Raw genomic sequence first — 27,908 nt, forward strand, 5'->3', positions numbered from 1 at the left:
TCTAAGTAAGGCGTCGATTTTTTCGAAAATATTTTTTTTTTCAACCTAAGCATAGATTTGTTCAAAAATATTTTTTTCAAGTTAAGCAAGGCGAAGGCCTTAAAAAATACATTTTTTTCAACCTATGTAGTTTTGTTTTTCAGTTCTCCCCCAATCATCCCACGGTTTACACCCACTATTCCATGCATTCAAAACACTGTGCAGCAACACTGCATGTCTAAGTTCTCCCCCTTTATGGTGGACCATAATGAATAGCCAACGACTTGACTGAGTGACTGGCTGACTAGCCGAATGAATGAAGGCGAAAATGGAAAATCTCATTAATCTGAATTATTTAACATTAAATGGTTTTATTGTTGTTTACTGTTTGTTTTTCATTTTCATTTCTTCTTAAAGAACAAATTTCATTTGACTGTGGCATGAGATAGTGTCTTATAAAACTTAACCACAGGTTTTATTAAAAGCAAACAAGCCGAAGAGGGCAACAATATATAATCTAACAACAAAAAATTTTGTTTAACAACAAACATAAAACTTTTATTTTTTAAATTAGTTCCAAAACAAAGGAATTGAATTAAATTTCTTTTTATTATTTTTTATAATGAGACAAAAGAAAAAACACAAAATATAAATTTAAAAAAAAAATAAAAAAAAGTAATTCTTCCCGTACCGGGAATCGAACCCGGGCCTTCCGGGTGAGAGCCGGATATCCTAACCACTAGACAATACGGGATTGTTGTAAACTGTCGGCTCATTGTAACTTTTCTACCACATGTGTTGAGTTTCATTTCACATAGGTCTGTTATTAATGAACAAACTCACCACCATAATGTGTGTGTGTGTGGTTATTCGTTTTTTTTAATCGCTTGCTATTCTCTGTTGAATATTCTACAGACCGGTTTGTTTGTGGCAGCGCTAAAAATAGCAGCCCTCAATAGAAAGAACACAAGCCCATTGAATACAAATGCGGACAATGATTCTTCCACTCATGTTGCTTAAATACTGCGGTTTGTGTTCGTTTGTTTTTTGTTCGACAACGTAATTTGCGCTAGGGATTCCAATAATGGAAGTACATAAGAAAAATTGTAAAAAAATTAAAATCCAAATACAAATTTTGAAATTTGCACTCTTGCCAAAATATTCACCTTCAAAAGTTTTTTAACATTAGACATGAACATTTTAGCCACAAAAAATTCAAAATACCAAATTATATGTACATATGACAGATACCCAATGAGCCGATTCGCCTACTTCGGTCCAATGATCGGCACACATTCGTTCAATATTAAATATTATTTTTTTTAGTTGAGCATTAACCCTGCAACCACCCAATTTTTAATGACTTCTTCTAAAAAATGATTCTTGAATTAATAATTTCTTATACGTTTCTAACTTTTGACTATCTGTTTTCCTTAGCTGTCAAATTAGGGCTTATATTCAGCAAAGTACTAGTGGATAGTTTTATAATACTTTAAACACTTGGGTATACCTTAAATCGGGAGTTACGGTTATATTAGGGCTATATCATAACATGGACCCAGGGACCTCATTTTTCATACTACAGTATTTTTCGGTTAATTGACCCTACGGTTAATTGGTTTCCACGCTTAATTGAACCACATGATGGGTCAAAAATATTTAATTTCATAGTAAGCGGGTTCGGATAATTGGTTCCTCGGTTAATTGAACAAAAATTTGTGCAAATTTTGATGTGCAATTAACCGAAAAATACTGTATTAATTGTTTTGATATACATTGTATTTTAAACCAGTGAGCGGAACAGTATAGTTGGACGGGGCAAAATATATTTTACCTTACACAACTACCACGAGCCTTGGCAATATTTCGCGATATTTGCACCCTCTTGACCGATTACAGACTAACAGTCACGCCCAAAAGTTTTCGGTCCATTTTACCTCCAAAATATCATCCGATCATCCATAACCGGAACCTAAAGCAAAATTTCCAAGCCATCAGCGCAACATTTCCGCTCCCTAGTGTGGTAATTAATGGTAATACTAAACAACATCATATTAGGTAGACCACTGCAAACATGTACGTATAACTCCCACTTAAGTCCATTAGACCCTCTAAATATTGAGCGATCATTATCAAAATATTCATGCTTATTCTTTGGGCAGATGCCTTTCCTCGTGCAAAATCATGCATTCTGGTCATAATTGTAGCCATCTGAACGACCAGAAAAACAGACAAAATTCAAATATTTGGTCCATTTTATCCCATAAATTGTAACGCATCATTACAAAAAACAATAGGGATATTTTATGGGCAGAACCCGTCCTAAATACACAATTTCGTGACGATTGGTTCACAACTTTGACTGGCATTGGACGAACAGCCTACGCTAAGCGGTTCGACATACTCAATGTTTGGGGTAATAATTAATTATATGGGAGCTGTAAGAATACGTGAATCTAAGCCGACAATTTTTACAAGGATATTTTGTGACACTTTACATCAAAATTTTGTTGAAAAATATTGCTAATTGATAAACAAAAATACCACCAATCGGAAGGTACTGTAATATGGGGGCTATATCGAAACATGGACCCAGAGACTCCATCTTTCGCACCTGTAGTTGTTTTGATAAAAAATATGCGAGCCAAACTTTGAAACGATTTTATTACAGAAACCTGGAAATAAGGTTTAAGATGTTTTATTGGCGATACAATATAGTAAATACCCAAAATAAATACCCACAAATGGGCATTTACCCAATTTACCGGGTTTTTATCCACGGCCCATCTCAGATCAGGTTTATACAATATATTTATATGCAACATATTGGAAATTTATCTCAATTCGTTGTAGCAGATATATGGAAATTGCTTCAATTTTACGCAGCAATATTATTTAGTAATTTAAGAAATTAAAAAAAAACATTTTAAAAATAAAAAAAATTGTCGTTCTCCCCGACGGGGAATTGAACCCCGGTCTCCCGCGTGACAGGCGGGGATACTAACCACTATACTATCGAGGATTGATATTTGTTTGCTGTCAGAACACAAATACAAATTTGGACATTATCTGCAACACTAAAAAAATTCATATTGGAATGATCTGAATCGAACCAAAATGGACAGACAGAAAATATTTGTAGGAAAATATCATCCGCCTCCTACCCACTTGTATTGGCAAATATCAAATTTCAAGAATCTGGTTCTTGGATATTAAGAAACATTTGCAAAATTTGCAAAACTATTTCGATGTACTATGTAGGTCCTGTACAATTTCGTTGTTTTGAAGGTTTAATCTGCATTTTTCTCACCAAGTATGTATATATTATTTAACATTACGGGTTCATGTATTAGGTTGGGAAAAGAAATCCATTATTTTCTAAGACAGATGGCTGTACTGTTAGATTTCTCTTTAATTATCGATCAAAAAATTTTTCAGATTTATGCTCGTTGGAAGGCTGTACAGGGTGTTCAAAATGGAAGTGATGAACAAAGAGAAAATTCGGTACATTTTCGGGTTTTTCCATGCCAAAGGCGAACATGAAAGACAAGCGGCTAAAATTGTGAATGGTGTCTATGGTTCCTATACTCTAACAGCCAATTATGTGCAACATTGATTTCGTAGATTCCGTTCAGGAATTTTTGTGTTAAAGATGCACATCGCACAGGTAGGCCGGTCGTCGAAAATGTCGATAAAATCTGAGAAATTATCGAAAAATACCTTAAAAATGACAAGTCATGCCTATTTGGTCCAAATCGGACATTCCAAAGCATGTTAAATAAAGTCCTACAGTTCATATAAAAATAATGGATTTCTTTTTCCCTGACCTAATATATGGGAACTATATCTAAATCTGATCCGATTTCAATGAAAGTTTACACTTGCCATTCTAGATCCAATTCCGTACGCTATGAAAAACATTGCTTCAATCGAATATATATATAGTGGGAGTTTAGTGCACTATTTACATAAAATCGGAAATCTTTTTCCCTGACCTAATATACGAGAACTATATATAAATCTGAACCGCTTTTCACGAAACTTAGCTTTCATCATTATCGACTCAATTCAGTACGCTATGCCTAATTTCGTGTAAATCGAAAGGTATAGCGGGACTTTGGACAAAAATGTATATAAATCTAAACCGATTTTCACAAAAACTAACACAAATCACTCTAGACTCAACTCATTATGCTATGCCAAATTTCGTACAAATCGAAAGATATATAAGGGCTTTGGTGCACCATTTATATAAAACCGGACGAAAATATATGTATATGGGAGCTATATTTAAATCTGAACTTATTTTCACGAAACTTAGCACACATCATTCTCGGCTCAATTCAGTACGCTATGCCAAACTTCGTGCAAATCGAAAGGTATAGCAGGATTTTGGTGCACCATGTACAACAAAATAATACGAAAATATATATGGGAGCTATATCGAAATCTGAACCGGTTTTCCCGAAACTTACCACACATCGTTCTAGGCTTAATTCAGTACGCTATGCCAAATTTCGTGCAAATCGAAGGTTATATAAGGAGTTTGGTGCACAATTTACAAAACTTAACTGATTTTCACGAAACTTAGCTTTCATCATTCTCGACTCAATTCAGTAAGCTATGGCAACCTTCGTGCTAATCGAAAGATATATACACTATATATGCACTATTTACCTAAAATCGGACGAAAATATATATGGGAGCTATATCTAAATCTTAACCGATTTTCATGAAACTTACCACTCATCATCCTGGACTCAAAGAAGTACGCTACATTAATTTTCGTGCATATCGGAGGATATAGCCGGACTTTGACGCACCATTTATCTTAAATCGGAGGAAAATATATATGGGAGCTATATCTAAATCTGAACCGATATTCACGAAACTTAATACACATCATTCTGTACTTAATTTAGTGCGCTATACCAAATTTCGTGCAATTCGAAAGATCTATAGGGACCTCGGTGCTCATTTACATAAAATCGAACGTAAATATATATGGGAGCTATATCTAAATCTGAAACGATGTTCACCAATTTCAATAGGGGTTGTCCTTGGGCCAAATAACTAAGCTGCACCAAATTTCATCCAAATCAGATTATAAATGCGTACTTTGTTTACAATATAACATCAAAAGACAGACGGACATGCATACATCATCTCAGAAAGTGATTCTATGCATATTCTCGAAAGGAATTATGGGTCTATCTCGTTTCCTTTTGTATGTTACAAACATATATACAAATACATAATACCCTGTACTAGAGTGTGGTGAAGGGTATAAAAACATCTTCCAGGAAAAATGATCAATAGCGATCCCTGTGTTTGAATACCTCCACTTAATTTTCGGTACATTGACACTCTTAGCCTAGTTTACAACTTTAATGTCTGTAATATGGCACTTTTCTCAGAGCATATACAGAACATAATTAAAATAACATATTATACATATTCCAGTCGATGATATAAAACGTTCGACCCGTCCGAAGTTAACGACATTTTTACTTGTTATTTATTAGATTACTATTTGTGGATATCAATTAATATATTCGAATAACTCCCTCATTTATTGAATAATCACGAAGTTATGATAATAAGGATTTGCACACATATAACTAATATTCATTAGTCGGCTCATTAATACTATGTAAATCCTGCCGACCTCCATAAGATGTTTGTTTTCCATTGTCACAGCCACAAATTGGTCCCACGACAGGATATAAACAAAATTAATATGAAGAACTCTTTTCGAAAATTAGTGATACTTTTTTCGAACTTTAAAGCCACCAAATAAATGTTAGTAGGCTATAAAGTTATTAGTGTCATGTTTTGTGGTCGGATTGTGTTCGGAATTAAGACATGTTTTCTTCGTTTACAAGAAACAGAATAACATCAAACAAAACAACAAAAACACAATTCTTACTTTAATATGTCCTTTGGGTATATTTTGTGTTGGGGTTTTACGATTCGAAAACATTCATCCATTGCAGCTAAAAGAACACAAAACATACTTTAAATTTTGAAGGGTTTTTTCTGTTGTTGTTTGTTTTCTTTTTTTCTCGGAAAATGTGTTCCACTTTTTTTGTCTTAAAGGATATGGATTTTTGTTTTTGTATTTTCCTCAAATGAACAACTGGTGTTTTGTTGCTGTTCATAAAAATTACCTTAACTCCAAGTGAACTTCCACCGAGCCGCGTTCTGTCTACTTCTTGCTAAAATTTTCTCACTTCCAAAGATGAATGACGACGTTGGATGTCCTGGTTGCCAAATAAATGTTTGTTACATTCCTTTGTGTGTGTGAGTGTGTCTGCGAGTGTACGGGGGATTTTCAAGTGACATTCGCTGGAACATTACCGTTCGTCCCTTTGTTGTTGTTGTTTTTCTCCATTTGTTTTGAAGTTATATTGGATGACACCGTGTTATGGTTGTTATTCTCCCGTCGTTCGCTCGCTCGGTGGATTCTTTCAGACATTTTTCTTAATTTACTTTTCTTTTCTTAAGTTGTAAATTTATTTTTCATGTAAACGCAAATAAACATAAAATGGTGAATTATACACCGGATACAGGTCGTGTTTGGGGAATGCGAATGAAATTATTCCCAAATGACTGATGTCTCTGTTTGTCTTTTCGAGTTTGGTCGCTTGAATGCCTGCCTGCCTTCCTGACTGACTGCCTGTCTGCTGTCGTCGTCGTTAAAGTCACTTTTCGCTTTCAGTAGTTCGTCGGTTGGAGTGAAGTGCATTTCCAAATAGAATTTCTTGTGTTTATTTCGAAATGGAATTTGAATGTAAAACAAGAACAACAAAGTGTTTATTTTGTTTGCCGAAAATATTAGTTACCTTGGAAAATATTAGTTACCTTGGAATATCTTGTATATACAAATATAGACATACATAAGTATAAATATCTATTAAAGCTTTATGGCCTGTTAAGGTAACCATAAATATTTTTGGGGAGTTTGGGCGGAAGAATTAAAGATAGATTGAAGGGATGTTAGGAAAATGCATGAAAACACTACCCTTTGAAGTCAGTGTGAAAGACCGCTTTAATCAGTCCTACATTATATACTTCGACATACTTGTGGACATTGACCTCTTGCAAAGTGAGAGAAGAAGTGTGAAAGCATCTAAAAAATTGGGGCCGAACTTTTTTATAAACTGAACCTTTAAAATTATTTAACCAGTAAGGAAAGTAGTAAAGTCGGTCTGGGCCGACTATATGATACCTTTCACAACTTTCGGTATATTGTACATATGTACCCTTACAATTGCATGCCAATGTTCCCTCGCAGGAACATACTCATATATGGGAGCTATATCTAAATCTGAACCGATCTTAACACTCAACGTTCTAGACTTAATTCAGTGCGCTATGCAAAATTTCGTGCAAATCGAAAGTTATATAAGGACTTTGGTGCACCATTTATATAAAATCGGATGAAAAAATATATAAGAGCTATATCTAAAACTGAACCGATTTTCACGAAACTTAATACACATCACTCTAGACATAATTAAGTACGCTATGCCAAATTTCGTGCAAATCGAAGGATATATAAGGACTTTGGTGCACCATTTACATAAAATCGGACGAAAATATATATATGGGAGCTATATCTAAATCCAAACCGATTTTCAGGAAACTTAACATCGATTTTCTAGACCCTATTCATTACGCTGTGTCAAATTTACCTTAAATCGGACGAAAATATATATGGGAGCTAAATCTGAACCGATTTTTCCCAAATTCAATAGGGTTCGTCCTTGGGCCAAATAAGTGACCTGTGCCAAATTTCATCGAAATCGGATCATAAATGCGACCTGTACTTTGTTAACAAAAATACATGGACGGACGGACAGACGGACATGCATAAATCAACTCAAAAAGTGATTCTATGCATATTCTCAAAAGGAACCATGTGTCTATCTCGATTATTTTTGCCTGTTACAAACATATGCACAAAGACATAATACCCTGCACCACAGTGTGGTGAAGGGTATAAAAATGTCGGGACCTTTGCTTTTTGATCTTTTCCATAGCAAATTGTGAGCAGAATGTTGCTGATTTGGGAAACATTCCAAATTCCAGACATTTAGGTTGGAAATACAGAAAATAAGGCGGGAAATTTTTATATGGGGATATTTCAGATTATGAACCACTTCAGAAGGAAAATGCAGCGAATTTCTTATATAGTGGGGCTATGACAAAACATGGACATATTTAGATTATTTTAGGCATATGTGTATGTGAGCCTCCAACTCTTGCAATGTTACAGCCCTTTTGGTTGAAAAAAGTGGTATAAATCTTCAATATACTGAAAATGGGGCGAGATTCAAATTTTCAATATCGAACATCACCATAGCTCTATCTTGAAAATTTCGATCACTTACGTGAATGAAAACAAATTACTGGCAATAAGAATCCAAATTATCAACTACAGCCCTTTCTGTTGGAAATTTGGCATTTTTTCAGCGTTATATAGGGGCTAAATATAAAATTGGACCTATATTGACTATTTCTGGTAGGGACATTTTCGAATCAAGGAGATCCCAAAAAATTTCAATATACTCTCCACCACGTAGGATTCATTCAAAATTCCCTTAGTCAATCGGGACATTTATAGGGAAACTATGTTATTGTGTTATGTGCTAGCAGGTTGTTCATGCTCCGACAAAATAGTGTTTTATTAATATATTTTTTTATTCGCCAGGAATCCGATCTGTCAAATTATAGCCACTAACATGAGGAAATTCGGTTAAAATTTTATTAATACCGAAAAAGAAGTGGAGCTTTTATAAGTTTTTTTTTAACTTTTACCTTTATTTATATTCTAGGAAGATTTGTCATCCCACGAGGACCCTTAAAAATCAAATTAGAGCGAATTCGGTCAAAAACATTCCCAACCCCACAAAACACCGAATTATGGGTGTACCATTATATGGGGGCTACCCGGAAACTTGGGACAATATTGATCATTTTTGGTAGGGAGATTTTCTACTTAATGAGAATCCAAAGTATAAAATTACAGATAATTTGGTTCAAGCACGTGTTCCCAAAATACCGAACAATGGGGGTTACTATTATTCGTAGGTATATTTTATACTTAAGAATAGCTATGCTATCTTTTGATGAAAGGATGAGGGTATAAATATTTTAATTTCTGTTTAAAAACGTGCCCAAATTTCCCTGTCAGCTCGTCTATAAAGACTCCCATCAGCTCGTCTATAAAGATTCCATGCCAGCTCGGCTATAAAGTCTTCTTCAACTTGTCTAAAAAGACCTTTGTAGGCTCACCACTTAAAGCATTTCAAATAAATTTCAATTTAAAAACAAATTTTAATTGTGTTAGTTGAAAATTCGACAAAAAAAAAGAATCCATTTAAAAATCATTATCCGTAACATACTATTTATTTCTATGATCTCATCTCCCGCATTATTTTCCCATTGTTTCTGGACAAGCTTTAAAGTTCATTAATATCACATTCAACCTCATACACCGACACACATGCACACTATTTACCACTCATGTTTTCTGAAATGGGTTAAGTATGATGATGATTCTATTTTGTAACCTTAGGCGCCATTCTCAACACACACACAGAAAAGGACACTTGTGTCCCGTATGTTGGTATATATTTGTCCATTAGTCGGGAAACTGGACAAGTTGTCCTGTCATCTATGTAAAAATGAGAAAAACATGTCATCATCCTAAGCCATTTTTACAACAACAATGACAACATTGTCATTCATGATGCATTTACTGAGTATCACAGTTTGATGTTGTTGTTGTTCCTGCTAATGTTGCTCCATTTCAGGAAACAGGGATATGTAATGATTCGTGCAGTTTTTCCCTGCTTTGTTTTCTCTTTAGCTATTATTTATATGCTTTCGTGTTCCGTATAAGGATAAGAGTCCACAAACATAAAACAACAAGGATTTGTTTGCTTTCTAATGAAATTGGTACTCAACGCAGTTAACCATGTCCAATAACCAGAGGTTATAAAATTACATGCAAGTTGTGGAACACAAAATGGAGTAGGATGACATAGCCAGTGCAATTTAACAGGAATTTAATGTAATGAAATTTGAATTTTATGCATTCGTATGGGAAGAATCGAAAGACTCCGAAGCTGACAGGGAGTCTTTATAGACGAGCTGACAGGGAGTCTTTATAGACGTGCTGACAGGGAGTCTTTATAGACGTGCTGACAGGGAGTCTTTATAGACGAGCTGACAGGGAGTCTTTATAGACGAGCTGACAGGGAGTCTTTATAGACGAGCTGACAGGGAGTCTTTATAGATGAGCTGACAGGGAGTCTTTATAGATGAGCTGACAGGGAGTCTTTATAGACGAGCTGACAGGGAGTCTTTATAGACGAGCTGACAGGGAGTCTTTATAGACGAGCTGACAGGGAGTCTTTATAGACGAGCTGACAGGGAGTCTTTATAGACGAGCTGACAGGGAGTCTTTATAGACGAGCTGACAGGGAGTCTATATAGACGAGCTGACAGGGAGTCTTTATAGACGAGCTGACAGGGAGTCTTTATAGACGAGCTGACAGGGAGTCTTTATAGACGAGCTGACAGGGAGTCTTTATAGACGAGCTGACAGGGAGTCTTTATAGACGAGCTGACAGGGAGTCTTTATAGACGAGCTGACAGGGAGTCTTTATAGACGAGCTGACAGGGAGTCTTTATAGACGAGCTGACAGGGAGTCTTTGTAGACGAGCTGACAGGGAGTCTTTGTAGACGAGCTGACAGGGAGTCTTTATAGACGAGCTGACAGGGAGTCTTTATAGACGAGCGGACAGAGAGTCTTTATAGACGAGCGGACAGAGAGTCTTTATAGACGAGCTGACAGGGAGTCTTTATAGACGAGCGGACAGAGAGTCTTTATAGACGAGCTGACAGGGAGTCTTTATAGACGAGCTGACAGGGAGTCTTTATAGACGAGCTGACAGGGAGTCTTTATAGACGAGCTGACAGGGAGTCTTTATAGACGAGCTGACAGGGAGTCTTTATAGACGAGCTGACAGGGAGTCTTTATAGACGAGCTGACAGGGAGTCTTTATAGACGAGCTGACAGGGAGTCTTTATAGACGAGCTGACAGGGAGTCTTTATAGACGAGCTGACAGGGAGTCTTTATAGACGAGCTGACAGGGAGTCTTTATAGACGAGCTGACAGGGAGTCTTTATTGACGAGCTGACAGGGAGTCTTTATGGACGAGCTGACAGGGAGTCTTTATGGACGAGCTGACAGGGAGTCTTTATGGACGAGCTGACAGAGAGTCTTTATGGACGAGCTGACAGAGAGTCTTTATGGACGAGTTAAAATGAGTTTCTATAAATGATCTAAATGACTAAAGGCGAGCTTATGTTTATCTAGGCTGGCCGACCTTTTATGAAATGGGCAATTAAAAGCAAGTAAAAACATAAAATTTACTTGGGGAAATTCGACTAGGACCTGATTATGCCGAAAAAAGAATTGGGACCTTTATATGACTGTTGTGCTACCAAAGTATTTGATACTTTTTTCGGCCTTGTTACTCTTGTGCCACTTTTCTATTTTGATACCAAATGTGCCACTTTTTGAAATTTTGTGCAACTTCTTCCTATATTTTGCCAATTTGTTTTAAAATGCTCCTATACGAAGATATTTACAAAGGAAATATTTATGTGATCCGTTTTTCGATTGGTTTTATTGAAATTGTCTATTCGAATTGTTACATCCTGTGGTACAGGGAATTGTTATTGTGCATTTGATGACATACGGAAAGTATTTTTGTAACCCAACCTATCAAATTGTTGAAAATCGGTTAAGATATAGGTATAGCTCCCGTATACAAGATGGTGCGCCTAAGACCCGATTTTTTTTCTCAACTGAGTCGAAATTTTTCATTGGGTATAGAATCGAGTCTACAATGACTTTTCATGGGATACAGGCTTGGGATGAGAATAATGTGGATTTTGTTAAATCGTCTCAAATATTGAAATATTTGAATAAAAACCTTAGCTTTTGTCCGATTTTAAAATTTGTAAGTACCGTCCATATATAATTTCATCAGATTCCATATTAATATGTAGCAAAATAGTGTGCCACCTTTTTATTTGTGCCACTTTTTTTTCAAAAATGATATTTCCATGATACTTTTCGAAAAACGTCAGCGGTCACGCTGGCGAGTACAGTTAATCCCCGATGAACCTGACTGAATCGACATTCAACTTTTCTTTGAACAGGAAAATATATACCTTTTCTAATAACATTTTCTCACATATCAAAATACAATCAAGAAAGTTGGTGGGGAAGTCACCAATTCTTAATTAAGAGTTTTTCGAATGTATTAATTTGAAAGTGGTTTTGGTCATTTTGAGGCCGTCAGTCCAGCCACAAATCCCAGATAGGAGCAACCCCATCGGAACCGTGGGAAGATTCTAATCACAAAAGAATCATAATCCTGGATCATCACACGAACCTTATTAATAGGGTAGAACGTCAGTTCATACCTACTAATGACAATTTGACAACAGTAAAACCGAAATATATTAGGTACCGCGACTACTAAGTGAATGAGAAGTTTTTGTATAAAAAATAAAACGTATCATGAATACAAGACACTGGAATTCCAAAATAAGAACTGTTAGCGTAAACTATTTAACGCACAATCATATAAATACAAAATTACAACAACAACAAATTATGTTGTTGTTTCTATTTTCAACAGAGATTATTTTTTGGGTGCCTCGTCTAAACAAAATGTGTGTGTATGTATAATTATTGTTGGTTGTGTGTATATGTGTACGCACATTCCAAATATCGAAGAAATTCCGCTGCTTAAGAAAATTTACCTGATCGCATAGGGACAGACATCACCACCATAGATAATAGAAATATTAGGGAAGTATAATTTTTTTCAATAAGAAAACGGAAAAAAAACAAAACCAGGGACAGCTGTTATTCATTCCAACCGAACGTATTGTTACATCTTCTGTAAGTCTAAATAATAAGAGCATTGAACATTTATGGAAGGACAAACTCGGAAAATGATCTTCACCTAATAATATCGCACGTTGGATTTTATCAGTTTTTTATACCTTTCAATGTAGTTGGAATAGTGTCACAAAAGCCCTATGTCAACAAATGAAAGTTCTTGTTACCCATTTGTGGGTTTTAATTATTATATATGTTAAGAATGCCTTTGGAAAAATTTAAAAATATTTAATTTTAATAATTATTAATTGCCTAAAAGTGGGTCGGGTTTTTGTCAGCAGGTTAGCTACTAAATATTAGTCGTCCACCTTTTAATCCCCCACATAATGCTACACCCGTATTTTGGGAAACATGTTTTATATTTGAAATTATCATTGCGTTGAAAATGTCCCTACCAAAAACATTGGCCCATTTTTCTTTGTAGCCCCCATATTTTATCACGTTTTTTAACCGAATTGGCTTTAATTTGATTTTTTAGGTTCTTATGGTTCACTTTTTAGGGAATCCCCCATATAACTCTACATCACATACATCGTTATTTTGGGGAGCTTAGACACATGATTCCACCAAATTGGCTGTATTAAAATTTTTCTTCAAATTATTCTTATTGAGTAGAAAAATTATCCCGGATAGCCCCCATAGTACACCCATTATTCGGTATTTTGGACAGTTTGGGTAAGTTTATCAACCGAATTCGGTCTAATTTTATGATTCAGGTTCCCAGGGGGTTACATCGAGCTACCAAACATTATCAATGGAAGTTTACGCTTTGGTATAGCTCCCATAGAACTGTACCATCCCATTTTCGGTATTTTGAAGACTTTAGCCGCATTTTCAACCGATTGGACTGTACTGTAAAAATTTGGCTTGCATACAAATATGTGCGGTGTATATAGGTTTTTATATATAAGCCCATCTAATTTGAATCCGAATATTCTCATGATATATCGGATTTTTTGGGAAATAAATTTAAAAAACTCCCTTTACAATATTTACTAACATAATCTTATATAGTTATGTTAGTATTGTAAAGGTTCTCCCAAGGCTATTGTATAGGTCCTCTCTTAGTTGGTTTTGAAAAAAGATTTCAACCAAAATGGATGGTTAATGTAATAATGTATTATGATATTTTAATATTAGGAGTTTTTTAATATCTTGAGAACTATTCTGGAAATGCATATAATAATAAGGCACTCAAATGGGGTAACTACAACAATTTTTAGCTGCCTACATGGGGACTTTGTCCTAATATTTTCTAAGATTATTCCCAATATTTAAATATAGTATTTTTTTTTTGTTCCCGCTACTAACCTACATACTAGACGTGATGTCAATTTTGATTTTTTAATAAATTCTTTTTAATATTTGTAACTAATTTACTTATTTATTTTATACCAAATTCCAAGAATAGCAAACTATACATACAAACACTTGTATCTATGGCCATTGACGTTCCTACATATTTATATTTCTATCAGCCACACAAATTAACTTCTTAATGATACAAACAATCAAAATAGTTCTTCGATGATTCACTAATGTTCTTCTATTGCCACAAACGATCAATTCCATATCTCAAACTACTAAAGTACACAATTTACCTCCGTTATGCATATATCCCATATGGTCTAGTGGCTAGGATATCTGGCTTTCACCCAGAAGGCCCGGGTTCGATTCCCGGTATGGGAAATTGTTTTTTGTAAACAAAAAAAAAACTACTCAACAATGTGTTGTACGCTACCTAAATGATTTCTACTTAAGTAACGATAACCACAGCCCTTATGGTGAACTACACTGCTGTGTTTAGTTGTTTGGCCCGCAACAACAAAACAATGCTACACAGAACAACAAATAAACACAGCACAGCATAATTTGTGTGTGGTGTTGTTGGGTTCTGAAGATAACAATAAATTCCAGTTTGTGTGGAAATTGTTGTTGTGGATTTTATTTTCAACGAATGGGTTTTAATATTTTTTAACAAATGTGTTGAGTAGTGTGTTTTGAATGCTGTTAATTTTTTGTTGAATTTTTTTCTTCGTCGATAATTCTCATTCACTTTCGTAATGCGGGAACTAATAGATTTCACTTTTACTGTTGTCAAATTGTCATTAGTAGGTATGAACTGACGTTCTACCCTATTAATAAGGTTCGTGTGATGATCCAGGATTATGATTCTTTTGTGATTAGAATCTTCCCACGGTTCCGATGGGGTTGCTCCTATCTGGGATTTGTGGCTGGACTGACGGCCTCAAAATGACCAAAACCACTTTCAAATTAATAAATTTTAAAACTTAGAAAAGAAAGAAAGAATTATGTGGAACAAATAGTGCCCGGACATGATTGTTATATTTTATACAATAATATAATAACAATTTAGTTAATTTTTAAAACAATTTAAAAGTAATAAATTGTAGTTTTTTGAAGGGCCCATGTGTATTTAATGTCATGTGTAATTTATTTTTTAAAGTTTAATAACACTAATAATCGAAAAATACCTCAAACATTTCGATTAAAAACCTTAAGTATATTCCAGAAGAGATTTCCATCAGTCAATATTAACCTACAGCAACTCGATAATGAGTGGCCGAAACTGAATTATTCCAACATTATAAAGAGTTATTAACTTTCTTTTAATTCTTCTATTCTCAAATGCTTCTGCATAAAGTATATTTAGATCTTTAAAAATTTGCAAATCAGATTTAAGAAACAAAATGTCTTCAGAAACTGTTGCCGAAATTTTATTTACAAAATAAGGCATACGTAGGAATGGTGGCCCAAACTTTGAACCCACACAAGATATGTACAATAGAAATTCTTTTTTCTGAACTTGTATTTTTTGGAATTTTTTAGTTATGTATATATTATTATATACTTTTATTTATTTTATTTAAGTTTTTTATTTGTCCTATCTAGTATTTATTAACAATATAAAAAATGTTGATACATGTGTAATTTTTCCCCAAATGTGTAATTTTTGTATCCTTCAGGTGTAATTTGCTCCATTGGTGGCAACACTGCATTTAACGTAGATCGGTTCTTGTAGTGAGTGTTTTTCACAAACTGCTGAATTTTACTTAAAGATTGTGTCAAGTGTTTGTAAAAATGGCAAGAAAGCAAATAGAAACCATAAATAAACCATTTGCATAATCAGGGAAGCTTGAAAAGTTTACGATTGGGTATAGTGCTCGAGTTTCTAGACGAAAACCTAAAACCTGACAACGACCCAAAACACACGGCTCATAACGTAACTATGTGGATTGCGTACAACGTCGCGCATATCCTTCCACATCCTCTGTAGTCTCCAGACTCCAAACCGATTGAGTACTAATGGGAGGAACTCGACAGAGAGTAAAACCAGTAAGGAAAGTATTAAAGTCGAACGGGGCCGACTATATGATACCCTTCACCACTTTGTTTATATTCAACATATGAATCCTAACAGACGTCGCATTTTTAAAGGACCAGTAAAATGAAATCTAAATCTGAACCGATTTTCAGGAAACTTAACACACATCATTCTAGACCTAATTCATTACGCTGTGCCAAATTTCATGCAAATCGAAATATATGTAGGGACTTTGGTGCACCATTTACATTAAATTGGACGAAAATATATATGGGAGCTATATCTAAATCTGAACCGATTTTCAGGAAACTTAACACACATCATTCTAGACCTAATTCATTACTCTGTGCCAAATTTCGTGCAAATCGAAATATATGTAGGGACTTTGGTGCACCATTTACATTAAATCGGACGAAAATATATATGGGAGCTATATCTAAATCTGAACCTATTTTCAGAAAACTTAACACACATCATTCCAGACCTAATTCATTACGCTGTGCGAAATTTCGTGCAAATCGAAATATATGTAGGGACTTTGGTGCACCATTTACATTAAATTGGACGGAAATATATATGGGAGCTATATCTAAATCTGAACCGATTTTCAGGAAACTTAACACACATCATTCTAGACCTAATTCATTACTCTGTGCCAAATTTCGTGCAAATCGAAATATATGTAGGGACTTTGGTGCACCATTTACATTAAATCGGACGAAAATATATATGGGAGCTATATCTAAATCTGAACCGATTTTCAGAAAACTTAACACACATCATTCCAGACCTAATTCATTACGCTGTGCGAAATTTCGTGCAAATCGAAATATATGTAGGGACTTTGGTGCACCATTTACATTAAATCGGACGAAAATATATATGGGAGCTATATCTAAATCTGAACCGATTTTCAGAAAACTTAACAGACATCATTCCAGACCTAATTCATTACGCTGTGCGAAATTTCGTGCAAATCGAAATATATGTAGGGACTTTGGTGCACCATTTACATTAAATCGGACGAAAATATATATGGGAGCTATATCTAAATCTGAACCGATTTTCAGGAAACTTAACACACATCATTCTAGGCCTAATTCATTACACTGTGCCGAACTTCGTACAAATCGAAAGATGTATAGGGACTTTGGTGCACCATTTACATTAAATTGGACGTAAATATATATGGGAGCTATATCTAAATCTGAACCGATTTTCAGAAAACTTAACACACATCATTCCAGACCTAATTCATTACGTTGTGCGAAATTTCGTGCAAATCGAAATATATGTAGGGACTTTGGTGCACCATTTACATTAAATCGGACGAAAATATAAATGGGAGCTATATCTAAATCTGAACCGATTTTCAGGAAACTTAACACACATCATTCTAGGCCTAATTCATTACACTGTGCCAAACTTCGTACAAATCGAAAGATGTATAGGGACTTTGGTGCACCATTTACATTAAATCGGACGAAAATATATATGGGAGCTATATCGAAATCTGAACCAATTTTTTCCAATTAAAATAGGGTTCGTCCTTGGGCCAAAGAAGTGACCTATGTCAAATTTCATCAAAATCGAATCATAAATGCGACCTGTGCTGTACAAAAATAAATGGACGGACAGACGGACGGACATGCTTAAATCGACTCAGAAAGTGATTCTATGCATATTCAGCATAAATATTTTCAATATACTGAGCATATATATATATTAAGCTACTGCCAGTTCGATTGGAAACTTCATAAAAACCGAAAATAAAGATTTGCCTTTAAAAGGGAGCTATAAGCAAACCTGGACCAATATTGAGATACTCCAAAATCACGTGAAGACCTTATGGTTATATTTTTGTATTTACAAATTAAATTATCTGTGGATTTGAAACAATGGAACTTTAATAATTTAATCCTTTCCGGAAAACCGTTCTTAAATTCCTAAAAACATTTTCCATTAGTGACCAATATAAAAAGGATAATAACAACAACAAATAACGACATCACTCGTAATCACGTGAATCCTCGTGTATAGCTTTAACAATTCCCTTTCATATACAACAACATATAACAAAAGGATCACACGAAATGTTCAGTGCATGACATTTTTAGTGTTACGAGTAGAGAAACACAGGAGGGGTAAACAGAGTATGGAAAACCTGCAGCAAAAGCAATTGCATGCCTATTTGTTATTAATGGAAATAAAATACAAATCACAAAGAATTTTTATTAGAAAATGTTAGCCTTAACGGTCCCCGAAAAACACACAGGACGTATGCATGAACGTTCGCCGTGTCCCCCCATTGCCAACGGGATACAGAACGAAGGAAAAAAGGGTTTGTTTGCCTGAGGGCGCGGGGAGACAAAGGTGTGTTCTTTTTTCCAACTTCTCTACTTATTGTCCTTTGAGCGTGTATCGACTGCTACTGTTCGGCGAAATTGTTGAATGTTGCTGTTGTTGACTAAAGCGATAGAAAAAACAACAACAACTGAATAACATAGAACAACAAACAAAGGTAAACAAGTGGGAGGTCACATTAATTGAGATGAGAGGTGGAACTGTTGGGGTTATAACGAAATAAAAAAATAAAATTCAGGGAAAGGAAAATAGACCGAGGAAACAAAAAGGTTATGGGGGTGTTACTATAACCTGGCCCACTAATAATATTAGCAACGGCAACAAGCCAACAACAATTTGTGTGTGTTTATTTAAACAGCTGTTGTGTTATTAGACACGTTAAGTCGATATAGAATCATACATGTTAACCGGGATAGCATATGTTTGTCTGTGAATTGAATACTGCGGGAAAGTCGTATATGGATGCATAGAGTAAACGGAAAAAATATACCTAATTACAGCCAATTCGGTTAACAAACGTTTTCAAAATTATCGAAAATAGCGATAATTTTTAGTGCGGAGATGTGGTGATACCGCTACGAGAACCCAAAGTGCCAAAATGGAGCAAATTTGATCGAAGAACGTGTCAAAAATCCCTTTATTGGGAAAGGGTGGGGGATACCATATTGTGGGGGATACCATATTATGGGGGCTACCCTACCCTATACGTGGGTCAATAGTTAAAAAACAATTTAATACGGAAGTGTGCTATACAATGAGATCCCAAATTACAAAATTACAGCCAGTTCGGTTGGAAAACCTGCCCAAAATTCCCCAAATACCGATTATTGGCGGGTACCGTTATATGGGGGCTACCTTGAAACTAAGGTCAATATTAATAATTTTGGATACTGAGATGTGTATGATCTCTATCGCGATTTCAATAGATGGACAGACATACGGACATGGGTAAATCGAATTATATTCCGATCAATAATATATATATATATATATATATATATAACGTGAAGCTATTTCAATGAGACTTGTCAGAGATTAACTTATATAAACTACAGAAAATTGTACCAAATTGTGTGGCAATCAGACAAACTTTGGGTCTTTAGTGCACAATTTACATACACTCGGAAGAAAAAATATATAGGAGCTATATCAAAATCTGAACCGATTTTCACGACACCTAACACACATGATTCTAGATCTAATTCATTACGCTTTACCAAATTTCGTGCAAATCGAAAGATATATAGGGACTTTGGTACACAATTTACATGAAATCGGACGCAATTATATATGGGAGCTATATCTAAATCTGGACCTATTTTCAGGAAACTTAACACACATCATTCTAGACCCAATTCAGTACACTATACCAAATTTCGTACAAATCGAAAGATATATAGGGTATTTGGTGGACCATTTACATTAAATCGGACGAAGATGTATATGGAAGGTATATCTAAATCTGGACCGATTTTCAGGAAACTTAACACACATCATTCTTGACCTAATTCATTACGCTGTGCCAAATTTCGTGCAAATCGAAAGATATATGGGGACTTTGGTACACCATTTTCATTAAATCGGACGAAAATATATATGGGAGCTATATCTAAATCTGAGCCGATTTTCACAAAACTTGGCAGAGATCACTCTAGGCTCAATTCAGTACGTTATATCAAATTTCGTGCAAATCGAAGTATATATAGGGGCTTTGGTGCACCATTTACATGAAATCGGACGAAAATATATATGGGAGCTATATCTAAATCTGAACCGATTTTCCCAATTTCAATAGGGTTTGTTCTTGGGCCAAAAAATGAGCTGTGCCAAATTTCATCCAAATCGGATTATAAATGCGACCTGTACTTTGTTTACAATTTAACACCAACAGACGGACAGACGGACGGACATGCATAAATCGACTCAGAAAGTGATTCTATGCATATTCTCAAAAGGAACTATGGGTCTATCTCGTTTCCTTTTGCCTGTTACAAACATATACACAAAGACATACCACAGTGTGGTGAAGGGTATAAAAATCCTTGATTCGCATTTTATATTGTACTTATTTAAATTATCCACACTATTCCTATGTCTGTACTTCAAAATTCCACTTCATTCACTAGACCAAAGTCTCAAAAACGCGCCAGGTAATCTTCATTCACTTACTGAATAGTATATGATCTGGAACTTGGTCAAAAAGTTAACGACCATATTGCACGAATCCTTCTTCTTTATTTCATTATTGTTATTATTGGGCATCAAATTGATGCGGCGCGTCATTGTGCCACACAGAATGTCGTCGGGGCAGAAAATCGAAAAAAAGAGTTACACATTTTATTTCATTTGTTGGCAGTTTATTTTTTATGAACTTCAAAGTAATTGTCGATAGGTGCACCACCGGGCACACACCACATTCGACACAGTATTGTATGTATTTCGAACGTAATTTTCCACTTAAATAACAAAGTGAAAATTTGAAATACTATTTATAAATATTTTGTAAGCACGTGATAGTTGCTTATGGGCAAGCGAGGCCGTTGGTCTATCTTACCCCTGCTGCACCCCTTGACAACACTGCTTATGAATGAATTGTTTTGCCAGCAATGCCGAGAATGTCTAGCAGCAAAACAAACAAGCAAACATAAGAGTGAATAAAAGAAAACTTGTTTTATTTCGTGATGTTTGTTGTTGTTGTAGATTTATTTGTTTAAAGAAGCGTGTCTGTTCCGTTGGCGTTATTCATTCTTTTTGATTTAATTTTCGTATTGTCTAGTGGTTAGGATATCCGGCTCTCACCCGGAAGGCCCGGGTTCGATTCCCGGTACGGGAAATATGAATTTTTTAATTTTTTGTTTTATTTAATTACTTTGTTTATAATACCCGATTGCAGTTCGTCTTCGGACGGCTCACAAGAAAGACACATTTAAAGAGTTAATCACGCCTACGGGCTTAAAAAAGTACAAAATGGCGCTGTGTTAAGCTTTCGCTTAACTTGCCACGAACTTATCGAACTAACGGAAAAAAATATAAGAAAACCTCGTTTATTTCGCGCATATGGTTTATGGTCATATACCTTCTATTCAATTAGATACTCCACTTTCTATGAAGGAGGATATGCCTCCAGGTTTTAAAGAGATAACAAAATACCCGACTGGAGTCGTTAATTGGTACCGGTGAAACGCGGCACAAATCGAACCGACGCACAGTGGGTTAGAATACCCTGTTTCCTTGGATTAATTAAAAAATTAAATTTTAAGTATCGTTAAAATTTTTTGCACACGGTTAAAGTATATAAAATTCTACATCATTTGTCGTTGAAATTAATGTCAAAAGTGGACTGGTGTTTTTGTAGTGAAACTTCAAAGTCAAACTTCATACAAATTTTTGTGCCAAAAAAGGCTGAAAAAAGTGAAAACGTTCCCGTAGAAAATTTTATTTATTTTAAAAAGTATTGTAAAAGTTAAACATTTTTCAACGGAACCATGAAGTTTAGGTTATTTTGCAAATACTTCGTTAACATTTGAGTATGAAATTGTGTTTGGAAGTGATTAAGATTTAGTTATTTATATTGAAAATGCCAAAAAAATTAATATTTTTATATTTTAAATGGATAAATAGTTATTATTCGTCCACATTCGTGTCATAATTTTTGGTTTATATTAAAGAGGACATAAATCTGTGTTATATTGCAAAATTTTACGCTGCCCTTTTGTGCCTTTTAGAAGCTATGCGTTGTTTAATACAAGTGTTGTAGCAGTCAAATTAGCTAAAAGTCACATTGATCTCGTGGCTGGTGCTGTTGTTGAGTGTTGTGTTTTCTTGTTTTTCATGTTATTTTTTCTAATTATTTTATTGTTGTTATTTTTGTTTCTTTTAATGATATTCTTTGTTACAATAATATTTTGTTTTTGTTTATTTTAATAATATTCATTGTTTTAACAAATAGAAAAATCTGCCGAAATAACAAAAATATATGTTAATTTAATAAAAATGCACGTGTCGGTTATAGCTGTATCCAGTGGCCATGAGATTAATAATGAAAAATTTCAAATATATGCACACAATACAGGACGACTTTTTGTTGAAACGTATCCTTTGTATAATATGCCTACCACTTTGCACAAGTTTTTTATTCACGGACCCGAAATTGTGTCAAATGCCCTTTTACATATTGAGCAATTATCAGAAGTTGGTGATGCTGCGGACAGAGGTGGCCTGTGAGAAACAGTGACGTAAATGACATACACCCACTCAAAACCATTATGTTTTTTATAAAATGGCTATTAACATTTATCGAGTTGGAAATAACGTATGCTTTACTCAAATTCATATCGAATATCAAAATTTTTTTCTTAAAAAAAATTCGGAATTTTTTATCAGTTCTAGTAAAGAATAGCCAGATATACAGTAAAAATAATATATGTTCTTGAAAATGACTGTATATGGTGATAATATTGAAATAAATGACGTTTACTACATTTTATACACGTATGTGTCGTTTTCGACGTTTACACCTTTTTGACAGTCGAAAACCTGAAAATTCGTCATACGGACCATCCCCGGCTGCGGATGATGACGATGTGGATGATTAACTTTAAGATGTATAAAATTCAATGTTTATGTTATCATATTGTACTCCTTGCACTATATACCTACACTGATATTTGGCACTACTTACTAAAATTATACTCAAATATACTTAGAAAACATTTTTTTTAACTTATTTAAATGGTATTAACTGAAAAATAAAGAAAAAATATTCTAACATAGCTTCCCTGATTTGATCCAAGAAAACATGGTACTCTAACCCACTGTGCGACGGAAATTGGGATTCTAACATGCGAGACTTTTGTAAATTAATAATAAATATTAGGTTGGGGGAAAATAAATTCATTATTTTTATATTAACTATAGGACTTTATATAACATGCTTCAGAATGTCCGAATTGTGATTTGTTGCCATTTTAAAGGTAACTTTATAATGCGTATCTCATAGAAGTCCTGCAAAAAACTATAGAAGATGATAATCGCTTGATGCCAAGTCCGGACTGTATGGCAGATGCATTAAAACTTCCCAACCAAGCTCCCGAAGTTTCTTGCGAGTCACTGTAGATGTGTGTGGCCTAGGGTTATCATGGTGGAACCTGACACCTCTCCTGTTGGCCAATTCCGGATATTTCTGGTCAAATTCTATCTATGGAAGGAACTTAAAATTAATAAACCCAGTCCCACCAAATGCATAGGAGAACCTTCCTGGCTGTTAGTCTTGGTTTGGCCACCATTTGAGGAACTTCACCGCACTTTGACCACGATCGTTTGCGCATCTCCAGTCACCATCCGTTTAAGAAATTCGATCCATCCTATTTTTTCTGTTAATTGGTGTGGCACCCAAACATTGAGCTTCTTGTTTGATTCCAGCCTTGTGTAAATGGTTTAAAGCAGTTTTATGGTCGACTTCGATCATTTCTTCGATTTTATTGACATTTCTGCCGAAAAAATGGACTTCTTTTTCCCCAACCAAATATATGTAATTGTGGTACTAAATATAAGTAAAACTAAAGATCTGAAGAGATAACTTTTTATAATAATTTTATTAATTTTATTTTAATAGATGCCGTCTTTAGGAAAATATATAGAAAACGATTTAGTCGACATCAGAGTGATACAAAATCAATTTTTGGTGGAAATAGCTTAGATGATTTCCTAAGGATATTTAACGGGGACGAAACAAGATTTTGCATATATCCCAAAACAAGTAAAGTTTTGTCTACAAAAGGATACCACAATGTGTATTCCATAAATGAATGAAAAAGAAACTGTATCTGTTCTACTTGCTTTTTTTCGGCGAACGGCAAAACAGTACACCCAATGGTAGTATTCCCATACGTGCAGTCACCAAAGGACGTTATAAACAGTATCCCTGAAAAATGGTTCCTCGGTAAGTCAAAAATAGGATGGATGGTATCTGAAACATTTTTTGCATATGTAGTAAATGGAGTGAACAATTGACTTAATGAGAACAATGTGCAACGGCCGATTTTGCTTTTTATTCATTGTTATAAATCTCATATGACAATGGAGTTTAGTCAGTTTTGCGAAGCAAATTGAATTATATTGTATGCATTACCTCCGAATACACAGATAATGCAGAGCTGCTGTATGTCCATTTATGTCACTGCTGTATGTCCATTTATGCCAGGAATCCGATATGTCAAATTGTAGCCACTCCAAGAGAAAAATCTGTTAAACATTTATTAAAATCCAAAAAAGAAGCGGAACTTTTAGGTGGAGATATATATATATACACCGCATAGCCCCGACGGGCGAAAAATGCGGTTTAAGTCTTCGAAATACCAAAATGGGATGTTTCCGTTCTATGTGAGCTATACCAAAAAGTAAATTGACATTGATAATATTTGGTTGGACGGTTTCATGCCCCATAGGAATTTCGAAATTCCAATTAGAACGATTTTGGTGAAAAACATGTCCTAACACCCCAAAATATGGTGGCTGCCTGAAACTTCGGCCAATCTCGATAATGTGTTATGTGGGAGATTTCCTAAAAAGTGAACTAATATTGATCATTTTTGGTAGGAAGATTTGATACGCCATGATAATCTGAAATCAAATTAGAGCCAATCCGGTAAAAAACCATGGTCAAAACCCCCCAAAATGCCGAATAATGTGGGTTACCATTATAAAAGGACTACCCGGAAAAATAGGCCAATGTTGATCATTTTTGGTAGGGAGACTCAATGAGAATATAAAATAACAACTAATTTGGCTGAAGCAAGTGCCCAAGTACCACAAAATACCGAAATTTGGGATGTAGTGTTATATGGGGCATTCCCTAAAATGTGAACTAATATTGATCATTTTAGTTGGATGATATGACACCCTATGAGAACCTGAGAGAGAAATAAAATTAGTGTCAATTCGGTTAAAACAAAAATATGTCCAATACCCCCAAAATACCGACTAATGGGCCGGAAACATGGGCCAATGATGATAATTTTTGTTAGGGACATTTTCTACTCAACGAGAATCCAAAATATTGCATTGCTTCCAAATTGGTTGAAACACGTGCTCAAGCTCCCCAAAAATACCGGAATTTGGAATGTAGTGTATTATGGGTCGTCCTTAAAAGCTGGACCAATACTGATAATTTTTAGTAGGAACATGTGCCCAAAACCATCAAACTACCGAATATTAGGGGTTACCGTTATATGGGGGCTAGCCCGAAACAGGGCCAATATTGATCATTTTTCGTAGGCAGATTTGATAACCAAATTGAGTCAATCAATATCAAATTACAGCTGATTTAGTTGAAAAACGTGTCAAAAAATCCCAAAATACTGAACTCGGGAATGTTAGCAATAAAAACGGCAATAAGCGTAAATAAAATCAGAGATCTGCACTCAAAATATATATTTTTATTTAATAAGCTTTCTATATAGCGCTTAGAATGTTTATGGAAATTGTTTATGTATCAATTGTCCTATCTTTATACTTTTATGTCTTTGCCAAAAGTACATAATTACAGACCATTCTGTTGAAAAACATGTCAAAATGCCCATAACCTAATATTTGAGGGTAATGTTATATGGAGGCTATACAAAAGCTTGGACCGATATACCCCATTTGCATTACCAACCTTCCTAGGAGTAATAGAAATGCCAGTGCAAAATTTGAAGGCTCTCTCTCAAATATTGCCATCAGCATCGTGGTTCCCAACAGACAGACGGACACGAATAAATCGACATAGAAACCATCCTAGGAGTAATAGAAATGCCAGTGCAAAATTTGAAGGCTCTCTCTCAAATATTGCCATCAGCATCGTGGTTCCCAACAGACAGACGGACACGCATAAATCGACATAGAATTTTATTTTGATCAAGAATATATTACTTTATGGGGTTTCCGGGAAATATTTCGATACCTTGCAAAGGGAACGGCAAATAACCCTAAATACTAAATTAATTTTCTTTTTATTTCGCATAATAAATATATAAATGCATTCATTCATTTTGGTTAACCCCCATTATCTAGATCTTTTCACACAACGCCTAAAAGTATGCTCTAGTTTTTCTGTGGTTCATAAATTCATAATAATTATTCACTTAAAATGTTATCATTTTACTGCACCATATTTCGTTTTTTTTTTCATGAAAACCACACAATCTCCATTTCAATTATTATTGTTATTGTTGGTATGGCATAACAAGGTGTTCATGTAGAAAATAAAATCTGCAACAGACGGCGTTCCCTCCCCAAAAAACCCGGTTAGAAACGCATGGTTATGTCTGCACGCAAGTTATCGCCCAACCAACAAACAAGCTGGGAATGCAAACCAGGGAAAATGCAAGAAATATCGTCACGTCACCTTTTTATATGACGGACATAAGTATAAATTTTCATTTTTTTACAAACAAATGGCACGGAAAACTATGTCAAAATGTTGGTAATCTATTGTCGTGGACGAATGTATTTCAATTTACTTACTACATACATATGTATGTGCATACGTATTGGATTACTATGTCGCCGGCTGTTGGTCATTTTTTTCTCACTTCGAATAGAAAATTATTTCAAAATGAAAGTAAAAATTATCACAATGCCATAATGAAATGATTGAATGAAATGAAAAATAAATAGTGAGTTTGAAGTTACACACATATACATATTAACTAGAGGGGAAGTAATCCCAATATATTTACTTAGTTTTTTAGAAAAAAAAAGATGGTACTTCCCGTACCGGGAATCGAACCCGGGCCTTCCGGGTGAGAGCCGGATATCCTAACCACTAGACAATACGGGATTTTGTTTGTTTGGTGGGGGACAAGATTATTGAATATGATCATGTGGAAATTTATTTTTAGCATGATGCACACATTCTTGGATGTTTGAGTGGTTCTGATGTTGTAGGAATTCTGAAGATGTGGCATCATTTTTATACCATACATTATGAGGTGAAGTGTGTACTAAATTTGAGATTCCAGCTGCAAAACATCGAAATATTCATCGGAGACTCCTTAAAGAATATAAATTCTTCATCATATTAAATTGGACATGCCCGTATGCCTGAGCACAGCATGACTTAACAAAATTAATTGGAACCAGTAAGGAAAGCAGTAAAGTCGGACTGGGCCGACTATATGATACCCTTCACCACTTTGGTTACATATGTATTTTAAAATTGCATGCCAATCGAAGGAAAATA

At 34.9% G+C, this 27,908-nt stretch overlaps 5 non-coding genes across 5 annotated transcripts; 2 read left to right on the plus strand and 3 right to left on the minus strand.

Moving 5' to 3' along the window:
• Positions 1 to 661: 661 nt before the first annotated feature.
• Positions 662 to 733, minus strand: Trnae-cuc (transfer RNA glutamic acid (anticodon CUC)). Its single transcript has one exon. It is a non-coding gene; the product is annotated as a tRNA-Glu (tRNA).
• Positions 734 to 2,929: 2,196 nt separating this feature from the next.
• On the minus strand, positions 2,930 to 3,001 carry Trnad-guc (transfer RNA aspartic acid (anticodon GUC)). Its single transcript has one exon. It is a non-coding gene; the product is annotated as a tRNA-Asp (tRNA).
• Positions 3,002 to 14,592: 11,591 nt separating this feature from the next.
• Positions 14,593 to 14,664, plus strand: Trnae-uuc (transfer RNA glutamic acid (anticodon UUC)). Its single transcript has one exon. It is a non-coding gene; the product is annotated as a tRNA-Glu (tRNA).
• A 6,782-nt stretch (positions 14,665 to 21,446) lies between these two features.
• Trnae-cuc (transfer RNA glutamic acid (anticodon CUC)) lies at positions 21,447 to 21,518 on the plus strand. The gene has a single exon. It is a non-coding gene; the product is annotated as a tRNA-Glu (tRNA).
• Positions 21,519 to 27,434: 5,916 nt separating this feature from the next.
• On the minus strand, positions 27,435 to 27,506 carry Trnae-cuc (transfer RNA glutamic acid (anticodon CUC)). The gene has a single exon. It is a non-coding gene; the product is annotated as a tRNA-Glu (tRNA).
• Between the last annotated feature and the right edge of the window lie 402 nt (positions 27,507 to 27,908).

This window comes from Musca vetustissima, unplaced genomic scaffold (genome assembly GCF_032173495.1).
Source record: "Musca vetustissima isolate MV318-11 ecotype Yass unplaced genomic scaffold, APGP_CSIRO_Mvet_v1 utg39406, whole genome shotgun sequence".
NCBI classification, from domain to species: Eukaryota; Metazoa; Arthropoda; class Insecta; order Diptera; family Muscidae; genus Musca; species Musca vetustissima.